The 6231-nt window shown below is 37.2% G+C and overlaps 1 protein-coding gene across 3 annotated transcripts in view; it reads right to left on the minus strand.

The window, feature by feature from the left end:
* The window catches only part of USP37 (ubiquitin specific peptidase 37), a 77257-nt gene extending 71170 nt beyond the window's left edge, over positions 1 to 6087 (minus strand). Inside the window, exons 1-2 of one of the 3 annotated variants that reach the window (XM_031452174.2) lie at positions 5863 to 6087; positions 1254 to 1349 (exon numbers count right to left, since the gene is read on the minus strand). The gene's annotated coding sequence lies outside the window, so the exon portion shown is untranslated. Of the gene's footprint in view, positions 1 to 1208; positions 1350 to 5862 lie in introns of all 3 variants that reach the window. The other 2 variants (XM_031452173.2, XM_010988326.3) reach the window with 2 other exon arrangements.
* Positions 6088 to 6231: the final 144 nt, after the last annotated feature.

A 6231-nucleotide genomic window follows, 5' to 3' on the forward strand; every position in this document is an offset into this window, starting at 1 on the left:
ACTTTTCATTTTTTCTCTCACCCCATAACCACACTAAGAGTGTTAAATGCTTTTCTCTTCTGTTGTATCCTATGCTTATCTCTAGTAGAGCATTTATCACATTGTATTATAAATACTGCTTTATAAATACTGCTCAGTAAAGAAACTCCATTTTAAGAGTTTTATCAAATTACCTCATCTTTCCTTATATGTCATTAAGGTCAGGGTGCTAAATTAAAAGGGAATAATATAAAACTTCATTATCTTAGTATTTTCCTTACAGACCAAAAGTAAGGACATTGACCTTGAATTCCTCCAATAAAAACATATTTTAAAAAATTAGATTATTTAACAAAATTTGGAGGTGAAGATTTCAAAGCTCAATAAAGTTCATGAGAAAAGAAACTTAACTAGTTACTTCTGTTTCCGTCTGCAATTGTTTCTACATGTAATACATGATTTCTCTACATATAACTCTCAAACATTTTGATGCAGAGTTTTGGTTAAGCGTATAAATTTTCATTTCAGATATTAAACATTTTCTTAATCATTTCCACTAGCAATCTCTCTTTCTTCTAAGGAAAAAACCTAAAAGGTCCAGGAATTGGCAGAATCAATAAAAACTAGCAGAATAAAAAACTTTTTCTTAATGCCGCTATCTAGCCATTATCTGTTTTTGTACTAAATGAATTAACTATATTTACTTTCATACATTCATCATATTATCAAGGTTTGCCCTATTTGGTTAAGAGAAAAAAACCACTAAGTTTCTTTTTCAGTATCTAGCATGATCCAGTAACAGTTAAACTTTCTATGAACTTAGGACAAATACAAGGTTTCTTTGAACCCTGTTAAAAACCAATTCACTATCAAATCGATATTAGGAAAACAAAGTACAATAAAAACCAATTATTCTTTAAGTACATCCAAAGAGATTCCCTTTTCCCTAAATTTCTTCACCACTATTAAAATTCTGTTCAATTTTGAGCATTCTATCAAAGCTCAAAAAAACAACACTGACAAAAATGTTTCTACAATCTCTACAGTTATTTAAATGTTCTTATTTTAGGTACTGCTTTGAAAACATACGTATCCAGAGGGCATCCTGTGGTTTAAGAAAGCATGCTAAAGTATAAAACTATTACTACAAAACAGAAAAAGAAAACTGTAAATTCTTGCCAATTTGCATACTCTTGGAAACATATATCCAAAATAAAAACATTACTTACTTTTCAGTGACTTTTACTGAAAAACCCTATGTAATAACAATTCACCTTTATTCTGATCCTTGTGCCAAAGGCAATGCACTCTTCTTGGGGAACTACTCATATTCTGCAGCTATGCCAGTTCTCCGGAAGCCATCAACTCAGCTAAAGAAAATATAAGTGTGCCTTTTTAAAAGAAATCTGATTTATAAAATTAAAATTGTTATTATTTATACAACAAAGATTAACCTTTTGACAATTTAAAAAACACAAACCACCTTACTGAAAACATTTAAAATATAATGTTCAATATACACATACACACTTAAACACACACACAATGAACAGAATTTTAGGGATATATCTGCTATGCAAAATGAGGGACTCCAGGAGCCTGCAGGTTGATCAATTTGTGTCTTGTTTCTTTATTCCTGCTACATTTTGAAACGAAGAAGACAGTGGTAAAAAGAGTATATCCTTTGTTGACTCTATAGACATTGTTACATAATACGTCTTAAGTCTTAAAAACACCACTTCTATGATGTGTTGATACAAATTTCAAAAAGTGGGTAAACTTAGTTTTGCACTTTTCTTTCAAAACTAACTTCACGGGCTTGTTTCTCAAATTTAGGCCTAAGCCTCAACTTTCCCTGAAATTCTAATCAAACATCTTTCACTGCCTTCTTGAATACTATAACATCAACTTTAAACTCCTTTGTTCACCTAGTGAAAAATCATTTATTGAGCTATTCCAATTTGATGGCACTGTGGTAGGGATGCAAATGTGAATATGACACAGTCCGCACTCTCTTTAAGAGACACCCAGACTTCCCTACATTTGTCCTTCCACTATCCTTTAAGCCAAAAAAAAAAAAAAATCTTAGCATCAGCTTTAACTTCATTCTCATTTATCTAAAAACACACTCTTTTCATAGCTACCACCTTAATTCGGAAACATTTTGTCATCCTTCCCACCTAATATTTATTTATTACGCAACATTTACTAAGCACAGTGCTAAGTGCCATACATGCAACAGCTCATAATTTTCACAATAATCCTAAATGATAAAGATTATCTTTATTTTACAAATGAGGAAACTGAGGCTCAGAGAGATAAACTTATCCATGGTTACAGAATCAGTAAGAGACAAAACTAAGTCTAGCACCAGAACTCACATTTTTAACCAATACCATATTGCGTCCTCAATAATTTGCAGCAATCACTTTCCAGTCTACATTTTCTCAGGATTTTTCTGGCCAATGAATCCTTTACCCTATAATACCCCTTCTAAAAAACTACTCTTTTACTTCTTACCAACTAAAGTGTGCACTAGTTGTCTCTTTAACCTTCTCCCTAAAGAGAGGGGAGGGTAGAGGGGGACCTGACTTATTTTCTTTTGTACCCCCCAAAAATTATAGGTACTTAGTAAGTGCTAAAATACTTGCTTCTGATGCTAATTCCCCTCCCAAACATTTAAATTCTTAAAAAATTTTATTGTGGTAAGAATAGTTAACATGAGATCTACTCTCTTAAGAAACATTTAAGCATACAATACAGTATTATTAACTATAGGTACAATGTTGTACAGCTTATCTCTAGAACTTAACACATTTTGCCTAACTGAAACTTTTCCCAAACATTTTTAACAGCTCATCACTATCTATAAAATAAATCCTAATGCCTCTGTGTTTGGCATTCCTATTTTTTATTTTCTATTTCTCAACACAAATCCTGTTCTACATACACAAATCATTAAATTTTAGTATTTTCTTCCATAACAACCATTAACCACTTACTTAAATATGGAATTTCCCTTTATTTGTTGTTGTTTGCTTGTTTGTTTGGGGGTTTTGGGGGGTAATTATTTTTTTTATTTTTAATGGAGGTACTGCGGATTGAACCCAGGACTTCATACATGCTAGGCATGCACCCTACCACAGAGGTATACCCTCCCCCCTCCCTTTATCTATTTTTGAAAGCCTCATCCTCACTAGTCTCATAGTTTAACCCATTGTTAAAATATATAACAACTGCTCTGATTTCTGAGGGTTTTGTTGCCTAAAAAGATCCATAAAACAAATGCACAAAGAGATAAAATTAGTGTGGTAGCTGAAAGTAAGGAGAGAAGTTGACCTAGATAAAGTTTATCTCCAATTCAAAGAGTCTAAAGAGTCTAAAATTTGAATGATTCTATGACACAAGAATGGGTAATATCATCCAAAGCTGGAAAACCCTTTGGGTTTTTGTGTCCTTTAATTTGTCTGCAGAATAAAAAGGGTCTTGTTATCAGATGACAAGAATATCAATAAGCTGGTGTTTCCCAAAGACATGATGGTTCATATAGCAAAGTCCAATTTACTTATCCATTTAACAAATTCTTGAGAAATAGAAATGTAACAGTCCCTAGCTGATATTCCAATAGCAGACTAAATAATCACACAGGTAAATATATAATTACAAGTTCTGAAAAATGATACAAAGCTCAGGACATGAGAGATTGAAACAGGGTGCCTGATTTAAGACTTGGGGAAGGGGTGGGTAGAGATTAGACATAATCAAGAGACAGCTTCTCTGAGGAAGTACCACTGAACTTGAAAATTAAAGAATGAGTTAACTGGGGGATGGTCATGCTGGAATAATACAGAGCTGCATGTGCAAAGGCCCGGTGATGGGAAATAACTTGGTGTGACTACGGAAATGAAAAGCAATGTGGCTAGAGTTTAGTGAGGGAAAAGAGAATCATGCAAGATGAAGCTGGTGAAGTAGTAAAGTATCTGGTTATGCAGAATCTTGTATATCACAGTAAGGATTTTGAATTTTACCCTAAATGCAATAAACAGTGATGTGAAATCTACTGAAGGTTTTTAAGCAGAGAAATGACACATTACTACTGAATGGAATAGTGATGTGGTTTGTTTGGATTTGGGAAGGAGAGTGAAAGGAGCAAGGATGGAATAAATTAGGACAACCAGATAGGAGAGCACTGAAGTGATTCAGCTTATAACAACAATTAAAATAACAATGAATGCTTACTGGCTGTTTACTGTGTGCCATGTGCTTACCATGGTTATCTCATTTAATCCCCACAGCAATCCAATAAGGTGATTATTATTCCTATTTTACAGATGAGAATACAGGGAACCAGTGACATTAAGTCCAGGTGAAAGAGGATTGTGGCTTGAACTAGAAAAGTGATACTGAAAACCTACAGAAATAGATTCAAGACATATAATGGAAACAGAATAAATACAACTTGAAAAGGGTATGTATACAAGGAATGAGAGAGAACTCAAGAATGGCTTTCAAGTTTCTAGACTCCATAAATGGATAAACGGATACACCACTTAATGAAATGGCAAACTGGAAAAGAAAACATTTGACTTTAGAGAAACCTAAGACTTTTGTTTTAGACATGTTATATTTGAAATTCCTAAGAAAAAAATCAACTTGGGATGTCAAGCAAACAGTTGGTATTTAGATCTTGAACTGAAAACAAAGGGAACATGCTGGAAATAAAAATTAAGCCATCAATATACAGGTAGAATTTAAAGCTTAAAGCGGAAGGGAAGAGTAAAAGGAGAACAAGCCCTAGGACTGAACCCAGATATTTCGTTTTCCTCCGTCAAACATCTATCCCTATGATCATCCATTACTCTGATGTCAATAGGCTTTTCAGGCCTCATTCAACTTTAGCTTTCAGCAGAATTTCAACATTATCGATAACTTCTTTCATTTTTTTTTAACAAGACTTGTACTTCTCTATCCACTTACTAAATGCCAAGAATCCCTCAGCGGATTCCTTTCTTTTCTAGTACTGTACTCTCTTTGGGCAACTTCATCCACATATATAGCTTCAATTACTGTCAACATGGCAGATAACGTACATATGTGTATATATATATATACACGTGTATATATATATATATGTATATATATATATACATTTACCTATAAACCCAGTTCAGAGCTCTCCTCGAAGCTCCAACCCAGTATATCCAACTGCCTACTTGATATCCTCTGTTTGATAGCTTTTACAGTTAACAGACTTGTCAAATACTGCCACCCAAAAAGGGACATTTACACAGAGCCTAAATTTTGAAAGGATTACAAAACCACTACAGGCTAACTCTTCAGAACACAAGATTTTGTTTTCAATTATCATTTCCTTTCATGGATCATAACCTAAAATAGGTAAACCCTGACAACCTGATCTGATGGCTAGGGATTTTGGAGCAAAAGCACGACAAAAATATAATTCATGCCTTTTAGTGAGAAACAGTTAAAAGAGAGAAGGTGAGGAATGGTGAAGAGAGTGAAACAGTATCATGTCCCAAGGCCTGATGGACTTGCGGCAACGGAAGTCACCTGAAGAGACAGCAGGCCTCGCTAAGGGCGAGGGGTGGACGACGACAGCCCCCAGCAAAGAGGAGCCAGGTTCGGGTTGCAGAGGTAGCGAGTGACAGTACAGACCAGGTCAGAGAGGAAAAGCTTGGGGGAAGACCCAAGTGGAGTACCTGCGAGGCCTCGGGGGCGTCACTAGGATGGGGGCGAGCTAAACAGCAGCCGGGCGAACTCCAGAAGAGTGAACGCCGAGTGGGCGGACCGCACGGGGCGGGGGGAGGGGTGCCGGGGTAAAACGGCTTAGTTGAGACGCTCGCTGGGCTGGGCCCGCCTTACCTGTGCCTGAGAGCCCGGAGCCCCGGACAGGCCTGCCGGAAGCACGGTGTCCGCGCGGAGGGGGAGGAGCCGAGGGTAAGGAAGGAAGGGATACCGAGCACGAAGGAGAGGGGCCGCTCGCTCCCCCTAGTCAGGGAGAGCAGCTGATGGCGGGAACTGTGACCACACGCAAACACGCACGCACGCACGCACATTCGACGCGACCAGACGGGGCGTGTGAGCGCAAGCCTGGAAACTCCGCCCCTCCTACGCCCTCACCCCGCCCCAGAAGCGAGCGGAGTCTCGCCGAGGTAGCCCCGCCCCTGCCCTGACCGTAATACGCATGCGCACTTTCCACTTAACGCACTTTCGTTCTCCCAATATTTCCCG

This window comes from Camelus dromedarius, chromosome 4 (assembly GCF_036321535.1).
Source record: "Camelus dromedarius isolate mCamDro1 chromosome 4, mCamDro1.pat, whole genome shotgun sequence".
Lineage (NCBI taxonomy): Eukaryota > Metazoa > Chordata > Mammalia > Artiodactyla > Camelidae > Camelus > Camelus dromedarius.